Here is a 25,535-nt window from a genome sequence, read left to right as displayed (position 1 = left end):
CCGACAGCAAATGAGTTCGTGGGAAGTTATCAAGCTAGGTATAAAGTATAGAGATATTGAACAACTGTTATCATGCAATATAAATTTGAACTTTAAAAAAGGAAAATCTGCGCTCTGGTTGACAATTCGGGTTATATCTTACAATCTAGGAGTTTCAGAACCTAATTTGTATGTGTTTAAAAAAGAGTTAAGAGAAATGAGATGGAATAACGGAAAAGTGTTTGCAAAGCATTTCGGTAGTTTTTTTGAACATAGCTTAATAATGCATAAATGACAGTTGTCAACTGCCATAATTGCTAAGAGATAAGTGTAAAAAGGAATAGATTAAGGACCTACACAAACATTGTATTTCTAAAAATAAACCCAATGAAAAAAAGCTTGTTTTATCAACGGCAACTCGACGTCGGACCAGATCTTTACAGTACGGCAAATCCTCCAGAAATACCGTGAATACCAAGTCCTTACGCATCACCTGCTGATCGATTTTAAAGCGGCTCACAGCATCGACCGCAAAGAGCTATGGAAAATCAGAAAATCATGGACAATTACAGCTGTCTCGGGAAGCTCACAAGAACAATGATTTACGGTGTGCAGGATAGCGCGAAGATTTCGGGTGAACATTCCAGTTCGTTCGAATCCCGCCGGGTCGACAGGGTGATGGACTTTTGTGCCTGCTGTTCAACATCGCGCTAGAAGGTGGCATGCGGAGAGCCGGGTTCAATAACCGAGGTACAATTTTCACAAGATCCAGCCAATTTGTTTGCTTCGCGAATGATATGGATAGTGTCGACAGAACATTTGGAACAGTGGTAGACCTGTACACCTACCTGAAACTTGAAGCGACAAAAGTCGGACTGGTGGTGAATGCGTCAAAAATAAAGTACATGCTGATTGGCGGAATCGAGCAAAACAGAGTCCGCCTAGGAAGCGGTGTTACGATTTACGGGGTTACTTTTGAGGTGGTTGATGAGGTTGATCATCAGTGAAAGTCGTGCCTACTATGGGCTCCAGAAGATGCAGCGATCGACAAAGTTTCACCCCCGCACCAAATGTATCATGTACAAAATGCTAATAAGACCGGTGGTCCTCTATGGACATGAAGCATGGACCATAAGGATTGGGCAAAGCATGTTGCAAGACTACCGGATAGCAACCCTGCAAAGATGATGTTCGTGTCGAATACGGTTGGTACAAGAGGGCATGGAGCACAGTGAGCGAGGTGGCTTGATCAGGTACAACAAGATCTGGAGAGCGTGGGCCAAAGTTGAAGCGACACAGCCATGGACGGAGTAAATTGGCGTAATATCGTTAACGTGGTTTTATCAAAATAATTGATGTAACACCAACTAATTAAATAAATAATCAATTCTCCCTTACTCGATATACTTACTTATATTTTTTAGGACCATCGATTTTTTTTTTTGTTGGTTTCGAATTTATCATTGCTTCTTCTTTCTCTCATTCTTCTTTTTCTTTTATGTTCTAAACTATGAGCGATGACGGTGTTTCATACCAATAAATCTTGTGTTAAATATTAGTCCTGCATACAACACCATCAATTTGCATTTCCTCGCACTAATCCTTTATTCCGCACTTGCAAATCACGGACGTATGCAGTGCTGCTCGGTAACGCCCAGGTCACGCTTTTCCACTTCATTAAGACTATGAAATATTAACAACATTTCTTTTATCGCCGGGCGCACGTTTACATTCTGTTTCCATTTCGCTCGCTTCGTTTCGTTATTAAGTTGTGTTGTAGGAGCTGAAAGTGTGCAATCAGAGTGGTACGTAAATATAGTTTACCGTTGTTAAGTGTATATGAAGGAACTAGAACCGTCATCACTGCCAACCAGCTATGAAATGTAAAGTGCCGTCAACTGAGCTCACACGTTCTGCGACGGAGGACACCAGAGGGACGCATTGCTTAAAGTTCTCTCGAGGGCACGGTGCCATCTCCTAGACCCATGTACAGAGATGTCGTCCTAAAGTCTGTGCTTGCCTCGAGCACGTCCAACCAAACGAATCGTGAAAAAAGTTCCCCATGTCCCGTTTTTCACAAAAAGGGATGCTGCTGCTGCTGATTGCTGCTACTAGAGTTTGGTAAAGAAGGACCAAGTCGAATGGGAAAGGATAACGAACAGCGGATGAGTTGAACTTTCTTTTGACCTGGCAAAGCGTTTTAATGGCGTGACATACATTACGGAACCTATGATCGGAACAGGCACTGAACCCATTGGAATCAGTCCAACTACGTTGGGTTTTGCGTCTTGAATTAAATCTAATAAAGAATCGATTCGAGTCAAATCGTAGGAATATATTTAAATAGTGTGAACACGAGCTGGGATTATTTAGTAGTTTTTCGTGCGATGGATAGTTTCCAGATTCACGATTAATCAGCTACACATTATAGTTCAAATTAATTTAAAATTAGGATAACGATGCTGAACACATTCTCTTAGCAACAGCCAATATCATTCTCTCATATCGCCATGTCGACCACATAGCACTTTCATTGCCAAAATTTGATAGCATTCAGCAGTGTCGCTGCTTGCCATTGCGTTTTTCAATTTAACCCAACCGATAATAGCGTTCATCACAAGTTCAACACGTTCTGCCGGTATCATGCAATTTGTGTCACATTTCATGAGAAAGGAGCGCTCCAATTCTCGAACTGCTGACTATATTGTTCCATATCACGATGTGATAAAATACACCAACACCGGAATTGAGTACCTTCCGAACCTAGCGACATAGAGCAGAGCAAGATGCCCTTCAGGACACAGTTCATCGTGGAAGTTTATCGAAGCCGGTCGAACGGGGCAAGCTTTATACTTCTCCAGGGTACCATAAACTACAAACATCACCCTTTTCCTCCAGTTTAGCACTACATCACGCCTTGACAGGGTGATCTTCCCTGTTGACTATGTGTTGCTCTACGGGAAATTGTCTCTATTAATAGAATTGAGACGATATGGCCGACTGGACCATCAGGTGGTGACTTACTTGAGACAGTTCCAAGAAAGTTCTGTGCTAACCACCTCGGATAGAAAGCAACAGAGTTGGCTAACAAGTTGTACCATTTAGGCAGCCTTCATTTATTACGTAACGCTAAATTTACAATTTTCGACCTCCCCCTTGCGTAACACTTTTTGTATGAAAAACTTTTTTTTTGTTAGTCGTAACGCTTGAGAGCACTCTGCCCATAGAGTGTTACGTAATTTGTGGACTGCGCCTTATTTTGCTGCTGGCACAATGGTACAAATTTAAAAACAGTTGGTTTAATTCTCTAGAAGGCATATGTATTGTGGATGGATATTTTCGATAATTTTGTTAATAATAAACGTTCCAAGAAAGGAACCAACCCATAGTTGATTTGATACCACAGGAAAACAGACGCAATACTTACAAAATTTACATCGACCACTTATTGAACGATCATTCAAAATATGCTATGTTGTGAACCTCACAACCAGAGAAGTGCGCATCGTTTTTCTTCGCGTTTGACGTTTTACACTAGTGCCTTCTGCCGGTGTTCACCTACCTACTTCAGCTATCTGAGATGCTAATGGAGTTTAGGCTCTGTGGTTCTCACCCAACGGTCTATCACGGATGCACGTCTCGAGTGTGGTACAGAGCAAAAGAGGGGAAAATGATTCTGTACTACGCCACCTTCATTTGGCTTGGGCTACAAGTCCGATGTCCCTCCGTCGTCACCTCTGGATTTATCTACTCTGGCAGTGATTTGATTCTGCTCCGGGGCTCTGGGCGGAGTAAAATACAACATGACACGACCGCAGCCGAGGGAGGTAAGAAGAAGCGCGTATAAGTGTTCGTTCTGAATACGAAACAAACGAATTTCGATTACGAAATGTTTAGTGCATTATAACAATCATTGTTTGTTTTGATTTCGAGCTTGAATCATATTACGAAGCTGTTGTTGGCCGGTAGAGTGCCGAAGTCGGCCCAGATTCCGGTTGGAGGATGTATTCCGGTTCACTGGCGTTCCGACGACTCAAACCGGTGACTCGCTACGAACTGTTCAGAATAGTCCCCGACAATGGATCTATCCTACTCCGACGAAGATTTCCGTGACGGCGGAAGAACTCCCGAACCGATGGTATACGGGCAGATACCAAGGTCGGTCCTGTGATTCCGGTGGAGGAAAACTTCCGGTTCACAGGCGCCGGTGCTGTCTCGCGATCTACTCAGCTAGTCCCCGGCGAAGGATCTAGCCTACTCCGACTCGATGGTGGTCGGTATGGTGCAGAGGTCAGTCCTGCGATTTCGGTGGAGGAAGGCTTTCGGCTTGCAGGTGCCACGACTACCCATCACCGATACTACGTGATGCTCGAACTACTCGGCCTAGCCCCCGAGGGAGGATCTAGCCCACTCCGATCGCAACCCAATGCCCTCTGGTCTTCTTCCCATTTCTTTTGCAGCGACGACATGATTGGCGTTATTTCTACTTTCGCCGCGTGCCACGTACTTACGTGTTGACACATTTTCTGCATGATGTTGTCGGAGGTTAAATCTCCGTCGCTGCTTCCGAACATTTCGTTCCGCACTCCCGCGTATCTTGGATAGTCAAAAACTAAATGTTGCGGTGTCTGCTCGATGTTTAGGCAGTCTAGGCAGTGTGGCAACTCTGCGTGTCCGAATCTATGGAGATACTTCCTGAAACATCCATGACCTGATAGGAATTGTGTCAGGTAGGAGTCCTATTCATCCACATCGACAGGATTGGGATGAGCCAGTCGATCATTATTCCCACGTGCTTCAACATGCGCTTCGGTGCAATCACATGCCTTCTGACGTATACCTACATCTGCTGAACCGCTTTGCAGTTGTTGACTAGCAGTACCTCTGTTTTGTGGTGAGCTATCTGAAGTTTAGCTCCGCTCATCCAGTCCTCGATTGCGTCAATTGTTTCCGGCACAGACATCTCCACTTCTTCCAGCGTCTCGCCCATCACGGTTAGTGACACATCATCCGAAAAACCAACAATCTTCATCTTCTTCCGGATCTTGCACAGATAATCGGGAACCTGCATTTTGTGCAGTGCTGCGGTGGGCCTGCAAATGGGCCTAAACGAGGCTGGATCTCCCAATGGCTTCCCTAGCTTTGGCAGCAGTACCAGTTTCTGGCTCTTCCATATTCCTGGAAAGTTACCTTCGTCAAGGCACTTCTGCAACACCTTTCTGAACATGTTCGAATATGCTAGGATGGCAGCTTTCAGCGCTACGTTGGGTATTCCATTTGGACCAGGGAATTTCTTAGATTTTATTCGTTTCGCCGCATCTACAAGCTCGTCATTAAACACTTACCGTTCCTCAGCGATTGCTTCTGCGTCTTCACCATACGGCGTTGGTGGCCAGGACGTTGGATTGTGCTTCGGGAAGAGATCCTCTACGATCAACTTCAGCTTGCCTGGGCACATCTCAGCTGGTGTCAAAGGGCCCTTGATCTTGGCCATAACGACTCGATACGCATTACCCCACGGATTGATGTCCGCATCTCGGCACGGCTCCTTGTAACAATTAGATTTACTACGCTTGATATCCCGTTTGAGTGCAGTCCTAGCTTCTCTAAAAGCCGTCCTTTGCTCTCTTCTATCCAATACCGTCTTTGCTCTCTGGGTCCACTTTCTGGCTCTGAAACAAGCAGCGTGAACCATTTGTTCCTCGGCTCAAGTTTTCGTGGCATAGTTGCGTCTCAAGCCGTTACCATATTTTGTGTTAGCTCGGTGGCATCGATATCCTCGTTATCGCCGTCTTGATGATGTGCCTCAACGAATAGTTTCTTGTTAAAGGCTTTCGTCTTCCATTTAAGCTTGCTAGTTATTCTTCCCATTGTTGGCGCAGGATTCCGTTGACCGATGCGATAGCGAATCGCTAGATGGTCGCTGTGGATGTATTCCTCGCCAACTCTCCAGTTCATATTCACCGACAGTGCAGGACTACAAAACGTAACGCCGTTGATGGATGTCCTTCCGTTTCTACAAAACAATCTTACATCTAGCTTCGCTAAGGCTTCCTGCAAGATATATCCTTTTGCGTTGGTGACTCTGCTGCCCCACAACCACAGTATCGGCTTCCTTCCGAGCAACTTGTCAGTTAGCTAATCCACCATCTTACTCTATTAAGTGATCTGTTTTTGGCTTTGCAGTCAGTGTAAATCATAAGCTGATTCGTTTCAATTGTCCGACGTTTCGATGTATTTAACACCTTTTTCAAGGATTCTAAATATATAAACATCTTGGTACATAAATATCAATTGGTCAAGGAATTTTACAAGTCTTACAGAAACAACAGCTTTTTCATCAGGTGGCTCTAACTGTCGAGCAATGGTCATTACACATTTAAACATTCAAACAAAACTTCCTACAAACATCACAGAAAACATTAATCATATATACTTGGTCAAAATGTTCTAAATTAATATAATTACTAGCACAAAAAACTCTTAGTTGAAAAACACTGATTCCAATTTAGTTTTCTTTGTCGTAAATTTACTTGTCCAACTGTTGTTTCGTTCTTAATTAACCAAAATATATTCTATTCAAGCTGGCTTTCAAGTTTGGTTGTGTGATGGTTGTTCTCGTTCTTCTGCAAGCAAATGGCGTTCATCTCTCTGTGTTGTTGTGTTCTCTTCTTTGGTTTTTGATTGTGTGTAAGACACCAGCATACTGTGAAGATAAACAGTCAACATCTGATCGTTTGTTTACCGTATGTATGATCAGTGTTGACTATATGGCAAACTTCCAATATGGGTAATGCAAAACGAGAACAACCATCACACAACCAAACTTGAAAGCCGGCTTGCATACAATATAGAATAGTTAATTACGAGGAAAACGACAGTTGGACAAGTAGATTTACGACAAAGAAAACTAAATTAGAATCAGTGTTTTTCAACTAAGAGTTTTTATGCCAGTAATTATAATAATTTAGAATATTTTGACCTAGTATAAATGATTAATGTTTTCTGTAATGTTTGTAGGAAGTTTAATTTGAATGTTTTAATATGTAATGACCATTGCACGACAATTAAAGCTATTGTTTCTGTAAGACTTGTCAAATTCCATGTCCAATTGATATTTATGTACCTAAATGTTTATTATTTAGAATCCTTGAAAAAGGTGTTAAATACATTGAAACGTCGGACAATTGAAGTGAATCAGCTTTTGATTTACACTGACTGCAACGCCAATAACAATGCCATAACCTCTAATTTCATTCCCTGAATGCGTTCGCGAAAAAACGAAAAGCAATGGTGATCGATATTCGACCAGGTACTAAATTCCGTTGCGCAGTTTTAAGTTCGATTTTCCCACCGAAAAAGCATCCTAAACTGGCTGCGGTTTTGCGGGAAACATCGATCCACCAGACAGTTACAGGTTCTACCGAACCACACTGTAACAATTGAGCCCCTGAGGAAGGTCCCAAACGGATCAAACCGTTGACCAAATAAAATAACAATTTTTTTTTAATTTTGTCAAGACTGAAGAGCCAATATAATATCAACTAGGAACTACAGTCGAACTACCAACGATAAGTGGGGAAGGGGCAACGTCAGAATGATTTCTGGAAAGATCTTTGGCAAAAGTTTGATATTAAGTTTGACTCCAGGAGTTGTCTACAATGTTTATAATGACTCAACTTTACAGAAACACAAACGCTTGGAAAATTCGAACAAAAATCTTCATAGCCAACTAGTTCATTTCAGTTTCGACCTACTTGGGAAGCAACGAACTAAAACCTAGCACCCTCCGGAGAAAAGAATAACTCGGAATAAGTTATGCATACTATATTTTGGTATCATGCCACAATTAGGTATTGTTCAGTTATCAATACCTCGTTTTGGTATTTAAATGGTATTTGAAAAAATGTTTAAAACAATTAAAAATACCGAAAAGCTAAACATTACATATAATTTGCAATTGGATTAGATGGACAAATTGATGTGAAGATTTGCGAAAAAGTTACACGTCTTCTCAGTGAGAATCGAACTCACGACTCCCCGATCTCTAGTTGGGGCGCGTTAACCACTACGCCATGAGAGGACTCATGAACGCAGAAGTTAACCTGAATTCGATTTCAGCTCAATAATCACGTGGTCCTCTTTCGCAAAGTGCACCTCTTTCGGAAGAATTAGATGCCCATCCAAACACAACGCTTTCTATATATATCCAATGCCTAGCCCGAGAGCGCATTGTTTTTTAGATATAGGAATAGCACACTACACTAGCCAGCAACTGCGCTGGCTGAGGTTTCTATTGTGTGGGCTTCCAATGGGTCGCGACGTTCTCAAACGACCGGTTACGGAACATGAGTCCGTTGCTCGATAAATACTTGTTTTAATTATGAATCGTGGTTTACGGCCAACCAGCCGAGTGGAAGTTTAACAACTACCGAAAAGCTAAACATTACATATAATTTGCAATTGGATTAGATGGACAAATTGATGTGAAGATTTGCGAAAAAGTTACACGTCTTCTCAGTGAGAATCGAACTCACGACTCCCCGATCTCTAGTTGGGGCGCGTTAACCACTACGCCATGAGAGGACTCATGAACGCAGAAGTTAACCTGAATTCGATTTCAGCTCAATAATCACGTGGTCCTCTTTCGCAAAGTGCACCTCTCGTTTGAGAACGTCGCGACCCATTGGAAGCCCACACAATAGAAACCTCAGCCAGCGCAGTTGCTGGCTAGTGTAGTGTGCTATTCCTATATCTAAAAAACAATGCGCTCTCGGGCTAGGCATTGGATATATATAGAAAGCGTTGTGTTTGGATGGGCATCTAATTCTTCCGAAAGAGGTGCACTTTGCGAAAGAGGACCACGTGATTATTGAGCTGAAATCGAATTCAGGTTAACTTCTGCGTTCATGAGTCCTCTCATGGCGTAGTGGTTAACGCGCCCCAACTAGAGATCGGGGAGTCGTGAGTTCGATTCTCACTGAGAAGACGTGTAACTTTTTCGCAAATCTTCACATCAATTTGTCCATCTAATCCAATTGCAAATTATATGTAATGTTTAGCTTTTCGGTAGTTGTTAAACTTCCACTCGGCTGGTTGGCCGTAAACCACGATTCATAATTAAAACAAGTAATTAAAAATACTTCATTTTGGTATTCGATAGCTATTGAGGACTGCTGGAGGTATTGAACTAGTATTGAAAAATTTCACTTTTAGATGAAAATCCATCAAATATTATTTAGGTATTACAATACCTGATCTAGTTATCAGCTTAGTATTTGTAGAATATGCAGAATGTACTATTTGAGGTATTTTACCTCTTATGCAGAGCTCATTCATACCTCCTTCAGATTGTAAGTATTGGAAATTATCTGGTATGGAATACCTCAATTTGGTATTCAGTAGTTACTTTCTTCTGCTCGGGTAGCTATGCCCATGGAAGCGGATAGGGAAGAATGTTTCATTGCGGAATGTTTCATGGTAAGGCTAGACGGCAACAACCGAAAATTTGAAACATTGTTGTAAATAGTGAAAGTGGTGAAAAATGTTGTCTGTCATGGTGTAAGGAATTTTCAAAGCATCTTGAAAGCCGAACATTTTTAATAAAATTCCAACTCGACGGTTCGCAAAATATATAATAAATCTGCGAGTGGAATGTTACTTGCCTGGCAAATTATTTCCCACACCACATATGCCCATTAATCACTTCCTTATGGCTGGGCCTCTGTTACATTGACTGCTGCAATTAATAACTAATTTAGTCCCATGAGAAACAACTGCAGCGGTTTCGTACTTGGCCATAAATTACAATACTCTCTGATGGTCAAATTGCTTTCCGCACGAGCTAAAAAATCGCTGAAGTTGCACATAATTCACCGTTCACCGCTGCAATCTGCGGGCATCTAAACCATAATTCTATCCATGTCACGCCGTGTCTCGCCGCCATGAAAAATTAGCATGTGTCGTTATTTCTGTAATTAGACATGAAAGATTCACGTCACGCCAACCTGGGAAGAGGACCGAGAGTGCTATAAATAAACCGCTACTCTGCCAGGAATCAGCAACGTGTGAAGTCCTTACATCCTTGTAGGGTCATACAGTGAGCTTCGAGGCATTGCAGCGTACGCTTCTGCCTATACTGCGCTGAGTGGGTTGTAATTTAGCTCAATTTATGTGTGTGGGGGATTGCAGTATGTTTGAGCCGTGGAAAACCAGAGTGACACAATTTTGAAAATTATGGCTCACGCTATGTCTAACCTGGTTTATAATGTAACTTTCAGATTTTTTCCCAGGATCTTTTGAGTAATCACACGGTGCTCCCCTGACCGTTATTATCAGAAAAAAATCTCCATCAAATCTGTGCTCACCAGTCGTTTTCTATAACTAAGCTGCATGTCTGGGCAAAATTTTAAAAAAATCGTAGGGCCCGTTTTGAAGTTACGCCCTTTTGATTGTTTAAGTCCACAATTTCGAAGGAAATCTGAAATATTTAAATGGGGTTTCATTCACCGTGATTATCAGAATAAATATATTGCTATAATTTGAATCAAAGTTGGTTTATATAGTTATTTGTAACTTATGGGCGAAGTTTGGAATGAGAAAACCCACAAAATTTGGAGTTACGCCCTTTTGGAGGTGTAATCATTAAAAACACTTATGTGAAATAGAATTATCAGGCATTTTAATATCGTTAATCATGTTTAAATGTTTTCAATGACACATTGTGCTTATATGCCGCAAAAGTGTTTCACAATTAGCTGATTTTACTTAGGCTCAAGTGCTATAAGGCATTACGGAGCCAATTTCACAATGTAACCAAATTAGTTTTTGTAGCACAATATTCTTTCTAGTTTGGCGAACCCATGTACTTACGATTTAGATTAGTTTTCATGCAAATCATTGGTACATGTTGTGTAACGAAACGCATGTATACGTACAGGGGGGGACCGAAATCCGTACAGGCTCCGAACACTTCATACAAATAGTAGCCGTTATGGGTAGCAGTAGTAGAACAAAATTTACAACGTAGAAAGCAGCGATACAAAATGAAAGAAAATAATGCAAAGTTTAGAGCATCCGTTATCATTTTGTTTAATGGAATTGAAAATCGCAGCACTTACAGAGCTTGGGAAAGTTTGGGTCGCCCCCAAAGTATGATTTTTGTTTGTGCAGGGTTATAGCAGCTGGTGAGTCTTTAGATAGAAATCTTCAGTTTGTGTAGGATTCAAACCATGTTATGATTAGTAGACCAGCAAGTAATCAACAGGGCCACAGAACAATTTACAATTTTTTTACAGTTACAAACTGGAATTTACGCAGTATTCATGAAGAACTCTGTTTTTACCATATGTTATAAATCTTTTTTTTTAATATACCCCTTAACTCTGAATTCCATTACCCCAAATACTATAAACCTGAAGACCATCACATCGAGTTCCAGTTCGTTAAATGGTATTACTTCGAATTCCATTATCACGGGGCATTTCAAAGTATTTATATATTCCGGTCAATAGCATTCAGCGTAATAGTGCGTTCAGTGTAATGACACTTGGATTAATGATATTCGGGGAAATGAAATTCGAGGTTAAGTTATAGAATCATCTCAAGAGAGTTTTGATTGTTAAGGTAGACAAGTAAAATAAGGCTTTTACTATTGTATTTATCTAAGACTTTTATGTGTTTGTGTAATCGAAAAGACCGGGGATAACATAAGTATTGACAGTGGTCTTGAGTGACATAGTTTGGTCAATACTACATTACTCGGCAATTGAAGTTTATGTTCTGGGGTAGTAAAAAGTTAGCCGGAAAAGCCGAGGGGATAGCTAGTTGTACTATAGCAGTTCATACATACACAGACAAACATACGTAACACTCTATTTTTTTTCATAACACAGCAGAATAGCGCCCAATTCAAATATTTTGTAGTTAGCCGACGTGCCAATCGTGGCGCTCGCATCACTTTTGTTCGAGTTAGACGTATGCTCACTACCGCCACCTAGTTCGCGGTTGGCCAAATGAAGTAATTTTAGCATTGGGCGTAAATTTTCACGTGACTATGATTTAAACTGATAATTGTTCTAGTTGTTACGTCTGTTTGTATGTGGTACATAATTTGCTCCGTAATGCCTTATAGCACTTTAGCCTATGAAAAATCAGTTAATGGTGAAACACTTTTGCTGCATGTAAATGCAATGTGCCATTGAAAACATTTGAACATGCTTAATAGTATTAGAATGCCTAATTATTCTATTTAAAATTAGTATTTTTAATTATTATACCTCCAAAAGGGCGTAACTCCAAATTTTGCTGATTTTCTCATTCAAAACTTCACCCATAAGTTACAAATAAATAAATAAACCAACTAATTACCAAATTTTGATGGTATATTGCTTCTGGTAGTCACGGCTAATGAAAACCCGTTCAAATATTTCAGATTTTCTTTGAATTTGTGGACTTAAACAATCAAAAGGGCGTAACTTAAAAACGGGCCCTACGATTTTTTTAAAATTTTGCCCAGACATGCAGCTTAGCTATAGAAAACGACTAGTGAGTACAGATTTGATGGAGATTTTTTTTCTGATAATAACGGTCAGGGGAGCACCGTGATCACTTTTGAAGTTTTTCATAGTTTCTCATAGAAGCTTAAGGCTAAGTAGCCTGTCATTCGTTTTAGCAGCACTCAGTCTTGATAGTTTACATAGGCTTGAAAAAGTATCCCTGTATGCGCTAACATGCATTCAGTATGCTGATACTTTTTCAGCTGTGTCAGTGCAAAACTAACTGATTTTTTTTGATTCGAAATCGTGAGATGAATTAGCAATAATCATCAACGACGCGTACAAATTTCAATGACGGCCTACTTCGCCTTAAGCTTCTTATTTGCATAAACAACGAATTTCTCAATCGTTTTGTAGGGGATCATGATGATGATGACGAGTGTACTGAGATCATAGTACTGTTTTGACTTATATTTCGAACAGTTAAGACCAACAGTGACTTCAAATGCTTTGAAAACCAAATGACAAAATATTTTTTAACATTTTTTTTGTACGACAATAGTGGTTACAATCGATTTTTATTGGCTATTTTGACTAAAATGTTCCGTTCCGTCAATAGAAAAGTAAACGCTCATCTCGATGCGTAGGGAATTTCTTGCAAGAAATTCTCAAGAAAAGCAATTTTCTTTGATCGCAGTACGCAGTTGAAAAGAAATGCAAATTCAAAAGGAGCTCAATAGAGAAAATTTCTTAACCATTTCTTCCGCAAAAATTTTCACTTTTCTTGAGCGGAAAAGCATACCTAGTTGAAATATAAAAATTTAGTATTTGATTTTCGATCTTTTCATGTGCTCCAATTTGTGGAAAACATTTAACCGTTGAAATCTACCTCATGTGGAAACGTCGAATGATCGTGAGTTAGTATTTATCATTTCATCTAAGATTTTCCATACAGAAACCTGGTAATATGGTAAATGTTGCTTACACTTCAGAAGGATAACGTATGTTGCTTGGCTTAGGTTAGCTGTCTAACAATCATCTTTCACCTAAAACTACTTTTTTCTGAGCCAGTGATAGCACTGAATTCGGTTTCATCGTGATCATCATCATCATGACCATCATTATCATTGTTATTGTCATCCATATTGATCCATATTGTTGATTAAGAGTTCAAAACAAAAAAGTTAAAATATTCTTTGTTCTTCAAATATAAAATTCTGTGAGTAACTATGGAAAAAAAACTTGAAAAGACAGTTCTTGAAAAACTCATGATGGAATAATTTCTGGTTTTCTCTAGTTTGTTCTTATGATCAAGATCAACTTCATGCGGAAGAAAATATTAGGTGTATAAAATTTGCACAATAATCCCACCTAGACATAGCGTGCGCCTTTTTCTTAATTTTGCTTGCGGTTATTGCTACTGCATAGAAATTCAAAGTTCCTTTATGTGCAATGCATATGTTTTGTATATTGCATTAATTTGATAATAAATCTGAATGTAACCGCATTGACGAACGACGAACAAGAAAAAATGCGTCGTAATTGAATTCATGTGGTCAAAAAATGACATATACTTCAGACGAGAGGAAAAGCAGTCAAAGTGTGAATACTGAAAAAGGCATTTCTACGTCATTATCTTCTCATCGAAATCTCGAATTGAAAATATTTTACTGAACAAGTTATTAAATGATACAGAGGAATGATTGTATCCCGTTTGGATCGATTTGGAATAAATTTATTTCTTAAATCTCAATATTAGGAAACTTAGCTAGCTACTACAACTGATAATCATTGAATTATATGCTACTCATTTATAGCACTACTACAATCGTCTAGCACTCAAACGCAGTACTAGATCTGGTGGGTTCGGCGCGAATCTATAGAGATCTGGTTGGGAACTTGTTGAGAACAAACAAATGAATATCGGCATTTTCGAAGCTTTTACCAAGATCACCAAAACGGTTTTAGCCCATAGAAAGAATTTTTGGTATATTCTCAACAAGCGTGGTGTTCGTTCAGAGATTTTCAAAGTTATGAATGTCAAAATGTCAAATATTTCGGAAAAGTTATTTTCTCTACATCCCAGAACATAGAGTATCTTTGAGTTTGTTACGATATATATATTTTAAAACAGTAAATTGGCAAAAAAGTTCGCAGTTATTGATAAAAGGAATGCTCACATTATATTTCGCAGCAGATCAAACTCTGTCCCCGTTTGGACGAAGCACTTGATAAAAATTACTTGGTAAAAGATTTTTGGATGAACTTCGACTGAGGGTATGTTATTGAACCAATTTTGGCTGAGCAGTCTTCAGGGAATTAAAAACGCTATTTTTTTATTTTTACCGACGTTTCCGTCCGTTTGGGAAGTTTTCTAAGGGTTCTAAAATTTTTATGTTATAATCAATTTTGAAGTTTTACATGTAATTTTAAACATAATATTAGTCATACATAGTCAAACATAATTATCAATCACTACGGTTTTCTCAAGTTGTCTAAACGCTAAAATGTCATGCGGGAATATCGGTCTTAATTGGAAGAATTTATGTTAACACTCATTTGTCATGTTTTTTCCGTCCTACACTGCACTCACATCGATTGAGTCCGACCGGTTCATCGGAACCATCGTGAGGCGGACAATCTCCTACCTAGTGAGTGGTCTGGAATTCGGTGTCCTATATTTAGATCTTCCACCATTCCTTTTCGTATGATATCTGTTTCATCTGTGTGTGTCATTTCTCTAGTCTAGTGTGCCGTAGGTGATTTCTATCGTCTGTCTTGTGTGTTTTGATCGTCATCTTCTATTTGTTTTTTTTTTTCATTTTTCAGTAAGTGTAGTAGTCCTGCGTAAGCTACATGGAGATTGTCTGTGTCGGTACGTTTGTTTACAGTGTTGTTGGTAGTGTACACCCGATTCAGTTTTTGCACAGGGGATGCGTACCGTGCAAAAAAAAGTTTTCAGTTCAAAATTTCAAAAACCGTGCAAAAAGTAACCCAATATCTCGACGTTTCATGCAAAAATAAGGGTTTGGAGGAAAAACGGCCGTGTAAAAAATCCGTGCAAAAACAAAATCGGGTGTATATGTGACAACTTTCAAGGATGTGTAGATTGTTTGTTTTTAACGTTCTATCTATGATTTTTGATTCGTTAATCTTAAAATTATTGTCCATTGTTGCTGCATAAAACAAAAAAATATCTAAAAAACATAGCTGCAAAGAACAGCCTATATATAAAAGTAGAAGAAATTTAGTTAAAAATGGCAATAACTTTACTAATATGCTTTAGTTTATTCAAGAGCATATGATTGTTGAATAAAGTGTCATTTTGTATCATTTGACTCCAAAATCAGCCTGATGTTATCAGAAAGATTCAATAGAAACGTAAAAACGAATGCCATCTTGAGAAATTTTTGGTTTCAGACTTATTATGCTAAACGATTATTATGCCAAACAACCTTTATGCCAAATGTCCATTATACCAAACGACTTTATTCCAAATTACCATTATGCCAAACGACATTATGCCAGACGACTTAATGCCAAACGACTTTATGCCAAATGACTTTATGACAAATGACCTACCACCCAGAGGAATATAGCCCTGCAGTTACGCTCTAATGATACTGAGCAAGAGATGTGTACAATCAACAAACCATGCCATTTAAGCAATAACTCTCTGGGGCTAATGCAAGGGGCATCTGCGTGTGTCACAATGCTCTCTGTTAGTAGATTTCACCAAAATTCTGTGATTAACACAGCTATGATTTGGCTGAATACATGGCTGTTTTGGTGTTTATTTTCAGAGTTCTGGGAATTGTTTGAAGTGCAATGCTAATTAGCAGTAGTGGCAGTACCAGTTGGCGTCGTGGACTATGGTGCTGCATAATAATTCGAGCGGATTGCCGGTCCAACTGCGTTTATCTACATGTTTGACTCTGTCGTATTAACTAGACGGTGTATGAAGGGTTCAATTTCTAAGTACAGTGCGAAAGAAGTCAAATTTCATACACAATCTTCTTTTTCTCTGTGATTTGTTCTAAGTTAACCACTTCCCCAAGGTATGTTTTACATTTAAAAGAGGGAGGGAGATCTCGCATAAAGAAGTTTTGCATAAGGACGTTTCGCATACGGACGTTTGGCATAATGGACATTTTGCATAATGAGAGTTATATGCCATCTTTAAAATTCTATCTGTTCTTGTATGAAACTGCTTTATGTGAAATTCCCTTATGCGAAAAGCCTTTATGCAAAATGGGTCATCCCCCATTCAAAACTACATTTCAATGCACTACGTTTGTTATTTGTATATGCGTTGTTAAGATGTCGAATTCATTTATGAGGAGAAAGATTTATTTACGCGTTATTGTTATTATGAGAATAAATAACATTCGGCGAACAAAAACAAAATTTGGTTTCAATTTGTAAAATTTCGTGCCATATGGAATGAGCACTATGAGCAATGGTGTCCCATTTCTTGCAATGCCGGAAATTAAGAGTATCATCGTTCCGTATCACCTAAATATTATAAAAAATGGAAATCGCAAATCCCTACATTTTGCTCAAAAATTCCGAATAGATCCATATTCCAAACACTAGATTCCTTATGCAGATTCTGTTGAAATATTTCAGTGAAATATTTCTATTACAGCATATTTAAATTGCTCTTAAAATCGATTTAAACAAAAGGACTTAAAATCGAAGCTATTGAAAATGAAGACATATTTTTAAAGGTAATAGCCCAAAAGACCTAGATAACAAACCCATGAAAATTTACATTTTATTATTCCAGAAGTTCTAAGCGGCTTCTAAAATTTTAACTAGCACAAACATGGTAAAATTTTTTAAAGTGTTTCTAGTGGACCCCAAAAGGTTCCCAGGAGTTCCCCAGATGCTTACAACGATCAAAAATGAACTCCATGGGATTCCCAGGGCTTCTAGTGACGGTTTTATAGACTTCACAGTGGTTTCCTAAGTGCCTTCTATGAGATTTTCTCAGTTATTAGAGTAGCGCTTGATCCTTTTGATTGGATTGCTTGTAATTGCAAGTGAAGAAGTTTGGTCGAACTTCTTTGGCGTACAATGAGGTGATCAAATAACATCGCGGATCAAGTTAGGCATGAATACATATATTGCATCACCAAAGGTAGATTTTTCAATTATCCCACTTACTCTATGTTTTTTTTCATGACGACTGTGGAAAAACTACTAATTGAACTTTCACACTTCACTTTTTGCAAAAAAAAAAAAATTAAATACTAAAACCATTAGTAAGTACCTTTAAACGCTTTTAATAAAAAAAAAAGTGTAACGACTGTGGAGATACAGAGGTGTACTCTGCTTCTGATAACATTGGTTGTCTAACGAACATTCTTTCCATTTTCCGAAGACCGTAACGACGAGTTCGGCACCGTTATTGACTTTTTGAGCTCGCGATTTGTGCACATTGAGAATGATAAGCTTAACCCAATTCACGTTCATTAGATCTCTTTTCAATTTCGATTGATCTGGACCTTTGAATTTCAAAAAAGGTTATCAAATAATAGTTACATGGAATGCTTTTATTGTCAAAGATTACGAACATACCAATCTTATGTTGAGTGTGATGCGTGTTTCTCTTGTTTCCAATTTTATTTCCTTTCAAAACACGACGAGAAGCATCATCATCCTAACTGAAATCCATTTACAGAGCCGTTTTAAATTATTCCGCATACCGAAGAGACCAAAACCGCCATTCAGTGTGAATTTCCTGCTATATTGTTCGTACTTCTATTACAACTGAAAGCCCTTACATTGAAATGTGTAAACTTCCGTTGAACTGGAGCGACAACTATAGGGCTACAGCATCGATTCCATTCTCCGACGAGACTAACAATGTACAACACAGTCGAGAAAGAAAAAAAAAACGGAAAAGGAAACTATGCTGGCTTTAGTATGTGATGTATGTGTTGCTGAAGTATGCAAAAATGTAGCATGATTTGAAACTATTTTTCTTTCCCTTGTACGCATTGAATCTGAAATGGCGATTCTAAGTTATGTGCATATAATGTCTGTTGACAGAGGCATATGCTGGTACCTGTTTTTAAATTTTCGGGAAGCCAACAACAGAAACAGAAGAAAAAAAATCCCGCCTTTTCTACCTAAGCATGTCAACATATTGGATCGCATTCAACCAAGTTTAATTTTGTAGCCACGTACGATTCTGTTGATCTAGGGAAGGATTCATATATAGCAAGCATTCCAACACAATGAAACAGTATATCAATATAAGCCATGTAGCATCTAATATAGACCATTACTTCTAAGCACGTTCTGCATCATCACCTCTCGTGAATAGAACACTTTATAAATCTCCAGGAAGGAATCCAGAAATCCTTCGAATTTAGCAACCTTTGTGTGCTAACCAGCCATGAAGATAAGGAAGTAAAACAGTTTATTATTATAGCGATGATAAGCGGAATCTGGATGCTGTCTGATGGCTTCCGGCTCAATCGTAATCATCAATGATGAACATTATGTTTGGCGTCGTCTTAGACTGCGGTAGAAAACCGTGTTGAGCTTTGACTCGTTGAAAGTTTCATTCGACGTTTAGCTTTTTCCTACTAATTTCTTGCATATAGCATCAAAATTGAAACTCTACTTTAATGGTCTGTAAACTCATTTCATATTTTGAATTGTGTTTTAACAAATTACCATTTCAAACTAACACTGTGGACTCTGTGGATTATAGCTTTATATTAAAACTCATTTTGATGAAAACAAAGAAAATCTACGATCTGTCAAAGGAAATAAATCTAATTGGAACATAATAGCAATCCTTCCAAAAAACAACATGAAGCTACCTGAATGACTTGAAATTTTCGGAACTTTCAACTCCGTGATTTAACAACAAACACAATGCAACAAGCAGTATCCAACACCCAGCGGCGAAGAATGGGAACTCTCTTGTTTTCTCAAAGCACTTGAATCGAATGACTGTGCACTTCCGTCGGTATCAGGCATACTGATTCCACTTGTATGGAGTTTTCAGTCCAAACGCTACGGAGCAGTGCACTAGAAACAAAAACAAAACGAACACCAAGTATCAAATATTTGAATATGAGCATAGAATAAAATAGACTGACTGTAAATGTCAATGGCTGATACTCCGTGATTTATTGGAAGTGGTAAAAATTGCACTTCGATCCAAATGAATAAGAGATGGGACACCCCACTTACTCTCGAAGTGCACATTTTAGCAGAGATGAGATTATTGTTTCAGTAAGAACGTAACGCCATGAAAATAAGATAGTAAGCGATACGGTAGCCATAAAATTCAGCAAGTGCTAACAAGGTAAAAAAAAAACTCATACTTCTACTTATTTTTTCACTTAAATTAAGGCTCTTATTCTTCATTCGACTCGAATAAAACACCGACGACTGAAAACGTGTTTCTTTGTTGTACAAAAAATGATGCTTTCATCGATTGCACTCGCCATATACGTCAAAATCGTAGAACATGATTTAGAAAATCGTTTATTTCATAGAGTAAACACCATTACTCACTTCGTTTGTGTAGCCTATCTTACTCAGTTTTTTCTCAGCTTCAGAATTCTGAACGAGCAGTGCACTAATTTCACCATTCACGGTTTTTCTAACAAAATTCAAGTTGCATTTCCTGTCTTCGAGAACTCCTAGGATTTTTGCTTCCTTTCCTTATTCTCTGATCAATGATTTACATTTGTTGTTGTAGATTGAATTTTAACCTAATTTTTCATGATGCCTTTTCAGAGCATTGGTATTTTTGAATTTGTTAATTTTGGACGTCAGCCAGACGGTGGACCTCAGATGTTCGAGTTCTTGAAGGAGTGTTCAAGATCATGCGAAGGAACTTGTTTTGTGTTCGCTGGAGCTTGAGATGGTGAGATTTTGCGCAACTCTCCCGTGCCGACCTATCTCTGCTGCCTTCTCATCAGGGAGTATCAAACGATCTACATTGATGTCGTTGCCGAGTGAAATCAGCGACGAAATGGGTCTTGGCTTGGTTTTTAGTATTTTTCTCAGTTTCCAGAACGGCTTAGCACAGTCTGGGAGAGAACTGATCTTATTGGAGAACTCGTTATTTCTGATGTCCAACATTCTGGACTGGATGATTTTAGTCAGTCGGTTAACATCAGTTTTAAACGCAGGCAGACCAGTTCGCTGATACTGCCTGCGAGTAGTGTTTCGAAGCCTAGTAAGGTTTAGTGTAGTAGTTAGTGAGCCCATCTATGGTTAAAGTGCTGCTTACCTGCCGCGCTGTTGGAACACACCGCTTCAAAGCCTGGGTGATTACCTCTTCCACGGATCGTAGCTGCTGGTCGATGTCATCAGTAGACTCGGGAAGCACCTGGTAGTTTATGCTGTCGTCAACGCACTGCTTGAACCAGGGCTGGAAAGCGTCAATGTAAATAGAGAGTGTCAAGCGACTTTTACACAGATGCTTCCCTCACTGTCATCGGACGGCGAGACAATGACAGAGACTTTTTTCAAATTGTCTTTCATTTTTCCGTCGCTACGGCTTGTGACGGAATCGTAAACTTGATCATTTTTAGTTTATTATCTGGTATATTTGTTATATATATCGCTGGAATCATGGAAGAATATCCACTTAACTTATCAAACACATTTACTTCCTGAAATTCTCCAGAAATAGATAAAAATTTGAATAGCAAAACAACAATAAAATTGCTCTCATGAGACTCCGTCATTGCGACGTAACGAAGTGAGCACATGAAATGTAGCTTCGTCTAGTGACAGTGAGAAGACTCGTTTCGTCAGTGTCGTAAGTCCGTCATGATACTTAACAGCCCTGGCTGGAACCGACACCAGTCGACACGATGGTGATTGCGTCGGGTGAGTTGGTGCCGGTGGACCGAGGAGTCAACAAGATGAACAGATCCAACGTCGCGTGAGCCCCAGACCGCATCAACCGGGTGGGACTGTCCGGACTCAAAATGCTGTAGTGGCCCTGCTCCAGGTCTTTGCTCCAGATGGTGCCGATTTAATTCCACCGAGTGTTACCCCATGCTTGATGTTTGGCATTGAGTTCGCCGGCGATTATGTACTGTCCTTGCCACCGCGTTAGCTTGATGATGTCTCTTCGGAGGGTGTTAGCTGATTTCGCAGTGGCTTGTGCGGGGCACTATGCCACAAAGAGGGTTATATCGCCGACGGAGGTGGAGATTTCCACCCCAACGGCTTCGATTCTCTTGAGCTGAAGACTCGGCAGCAGGTGGCAGTTGATGTTTTGACTCACAGCGATGGCAACTCCACCCTCCTGGAGTTCGTCTTATCTAGTCGGATAATGCGGAAACCCGGAACGTTGACACTTACCTTGGGCTTGAGGTGGGTCTCCGTGATGAGCGCTACGTCAATCCCCCATTCCTAGAGGAAGCTGCGCAGCTTGATTGTTTTGTTCGATAATGAACAAGCATTCTAGTTGACCAGTTTTACCCTAGTAGCCTTGTTCAATGACGAAAAGGCCCAGAGTGTAGATCTGGTCAAACCGGAATTTGCAGCTCCGCAAGCGAGCCACAAGGTCGCTGAATATCGGAGCGAGTTGCTCCGATGAGTAGAGGGGGCAGCTACCTCAGGGAGGAGAGGTGCGTTGTCCTGACGACGAAAACCAGGAGGAGGTTGATGCCATTGGTTGATGGGTGGAGCCTGGGAGCACTGGGCCTTGCTAGGAACGGATGCTGCAACCGTGACCAATCGTTGTTGTGGTTGTAGCGGTGGAAGCACTGGGATTTGCGCTGAAGCTTCGGGATTTGCGAGAAATGAGCACTGATTAGCGGTGGAGGTGCCACTGTTTTCCTCAGTGGGTTTTTGGTGGAAGCCCGTTGCCGAATTTCCAGGAATTCCGCTTGCTTCGGGCAGTTCTTGTCGGTTGCCCGGTGCTTCTCGCACAATTCGCACATTTGCGTTGGGATTCTTCCATCTGGTTGCAGGCATCGTTCTGATGGTTCCCACCACACGTCGAGCAACGGGAGGTCATCGAGCAATTTCTGGTACCGTGACTGCAGCGCAAGCAGTTCATACATTGCGTCACTTCATGGTGAACTGGTTTGTACCTTTGCCATTCGACCACGGTACTGTTGATAGTTTTTATTGCTCGCAGGTACTTGAGTGTGGTGGAACCGTGCTCCAGGTGGACCAGATAGAGCTGGTCACGGTGTTTGTGGGTCCTGTCGTGACGCGCAATCTTGTCAACCTTTACCGGCTTTAGGTCGTGGAATTCTAACTCTTCAACGAGATCGTCCACCGCCATGTCGTCGAGTCCACGTAGCAGTACCTTCAAGGGCTTGGTACCAGGCATATCGTGGGTGAAGAACTCCCATTTTCGCTTGGTGAGGAAGTCCTTAGCGTTGTCCAAAGACTTCTTCGACTCAAGCATGAGCTTAACACCTTCACTGCACAGGCGGAACAAGCCACGAAAGTACCCGTTCTTTATGCAGTCGCGAAGTGAGGCATACAAGTTCAGTGGATCTCTCTTCACGAAAATTTGCGGACTGCTTCGGTTTCCTCTTCTTAACGGCCGCCGTTGTTCGCAAATTTTTTCGGAGCCACTGTGTCGCTCGTGTTAGCGCTCGCGGGACGCTTCTCGCTTCCCTTACAACGCAACTAACTACTGCCACTCGCGGACCGACTCGAACTTCCAGCCCAGGCTATGGCAGCCGCATCGCGGGACCGGGGGAAAAAATCTCCAACTCTTCTCACTTACTTCACTCGCTTTCTCGCTTTCAACTATTCGTACACTGAATTATCTCGCATGGACTCTGAACGTTTCTGTTAGCCCAGGAAATTTTTGATTCAAAGACCCAATGGGGCCGCCTCCACTAGTGGAATGCCGAATGCCGTTTGGCCAAATTACGAACTAAATATTAACAAAATGTGAAGAATTGATAAGTGCGGCCCAAAAACTCATCAGCTTTCAAGTTTGTACATTTTTATGATGTTACCGTTGAAGTCCGAATAAAATGGGTTGTTGTCCGAGAAAGATTAAACTGATTTGTTAATTTGAGAAGAATCATTGAATTCCACACATGGTTTCGACACTCTTAGATGATGACTGCCTCGTTTTTGGGTTATCAACTGCTGAATTTGATGTTCAATAATTTCATCAGAATTTTATCCTTCTTTCAAACGAAGGCTATTCTTTCGAGTTTTACTGGTTTCATTACAATTGACAAACACTCGCTTATATTTCAATAGGGTTTTTTACCTTTTTTGAGTTATTGACAGCTCTTTGTAGTTATACCGATGTAACCATTAATTGAATTCCACTTGTTTACATTTTTACAAGACCTTTTTCCTTCTTTTTACCATATGCTGTTCCTTTAAAACCGAATTTTCTCATAATTATGATTATATTATGTTTATCTAGAGTCTAATTCAAAACATAGGTTCTGTCATTGAAGTGGATACTTGCGTAAAATATGATAACATTTTCATCCGAGATATTTTTTTCTTTCATGAAAAGGGGTTTCCTTCAATATATGCACTATCAGCACTGATTATTTCTTCAACTTATACTTTATATATCAATAATAATTAGTCCTTATTTAAGAAATTTCGTCCAATTGATAATGTTAGTATAATCATAGACAATATTCACTTGTCTGCTTGAAGTGACCGGTAGTTATGTTAGCTTAGGCAAGGATATATTTTTTTTAGAAGACTCACAGTTGCACTCTGGATTACATCTGGTGTTTTACGTGCTTTTCTTTTTTTTTTTTCATTTTTATAATTTTATTACAAATGGAATTCGGCCAAATGACCCTTATGGCCAAATGGCGTTCGATCAAACGGCATTCGGCCACATGGCATTCAGACAAATGATCTGGAGCCCACTAGTGGAGGCCATTTACAAACCATAGCTAATCACACGCACTTTTTTCAGATCGAAGAGAAATAAAAATAAATTACGCAGATAAAAATTGGCACTGCTGCGAGGATGATAAGGAAATAGGAATCCAAAAAATAGTTTTAACGCAAATTCGTCTCAGCATGCACTTTTTCTCCACTTATTTTCACAAGCTACCACTCGGGTTATTTGCTTGACCCCCACAGCACTACTCGTTACAAACCGCCGTATGCGGTTATTGTTCTGGATGCTGCCGCTGTTGCCCAGTATAAACGCAACATTGGACCGTGATGATGAGTCCTTACGTTAACTTTCACGTGAATATTTCAAAAAGAAATAAGCATTTGAAAACTATACGTTTCGCGATGTTGTTATACTACTGTATCCCGATTACACGAAACTGATGAGAAGCTTTTATGTTTTGTAACTCGATACCTCCTCAATTCGATGATCTCTTCAAAATCGAGTTATGGATAGTTGACTATATTGAGTAAGAGACAACATAAACTGCTTCAACAGTAACCTATCACGGAAACCTCTGCCACAAAGACAACATACCCAGCGTTTCCAGCACCGTTCCATTGTTTCTAAAACGTTTGGTTGACAAATTGAAGCAGATTGTATCCCGAGAGCCATCTCGAACGGGTGAGTCGTTGTACGACAACAGTCTTGCTGCTTCGTTGTTAATATAATATGATCCGGAAGCCAAGAGGAATGGGACCAATTGTTGTAGCTAGCTGCTTTGAATGGGATGGGATGAAGCAAACTGCGTGTCATTTGGGCAAAGTTTGAACAACTGTGAAGTCAATTCTCGTTAGCAGTTAAGGTCGAAATGGCTTGCGGTCTGGTTCGATGAGGATGATAAACTAGCTTACTCTGGTTACTATTGATTTAAACAATTATGATCACTTGTAAAATTATGAACTAAAATGTGTATTATTCAATTGTTTTAGATATGTTTTTTTATTCAAACGTATACAAGAATATAAAATATGCTCATTTTCTACATTGCATTTCAATTAGTTTTTCCTTTGATATTGATTTTACAAAGGGTTAAACAGAACTCGCATGCATGATATTTGGTGCCTGCTTCACTAATGATGTGTGCTATCATTAGATTTGACTACCCAATCGCAGCGAGAATTTCCCCATGACATCCCTTACTAGAGAAAATCCAA

Source organism: Aedes aegypti, chromosome 3, assembly GCF_002204515.2.
Source record: "Aedes aegypti strain LVP_AGWG chromosome 3, AaegL5.0 Primary Assembly, whole genome shotgun sequence".
In the NCBI taxonomy this organism is placed as follows: domain Eukaryota; kingdom Metazoa; phylum Arthropoda; class Insecta; order Diptera; family Culicidae; genus Aedes; species Aedes aegypti.
The sequence above is the reverse complement of the archived record's forward strand: the minus strand, read 5'-3'. Positions refer to the sequence as shown.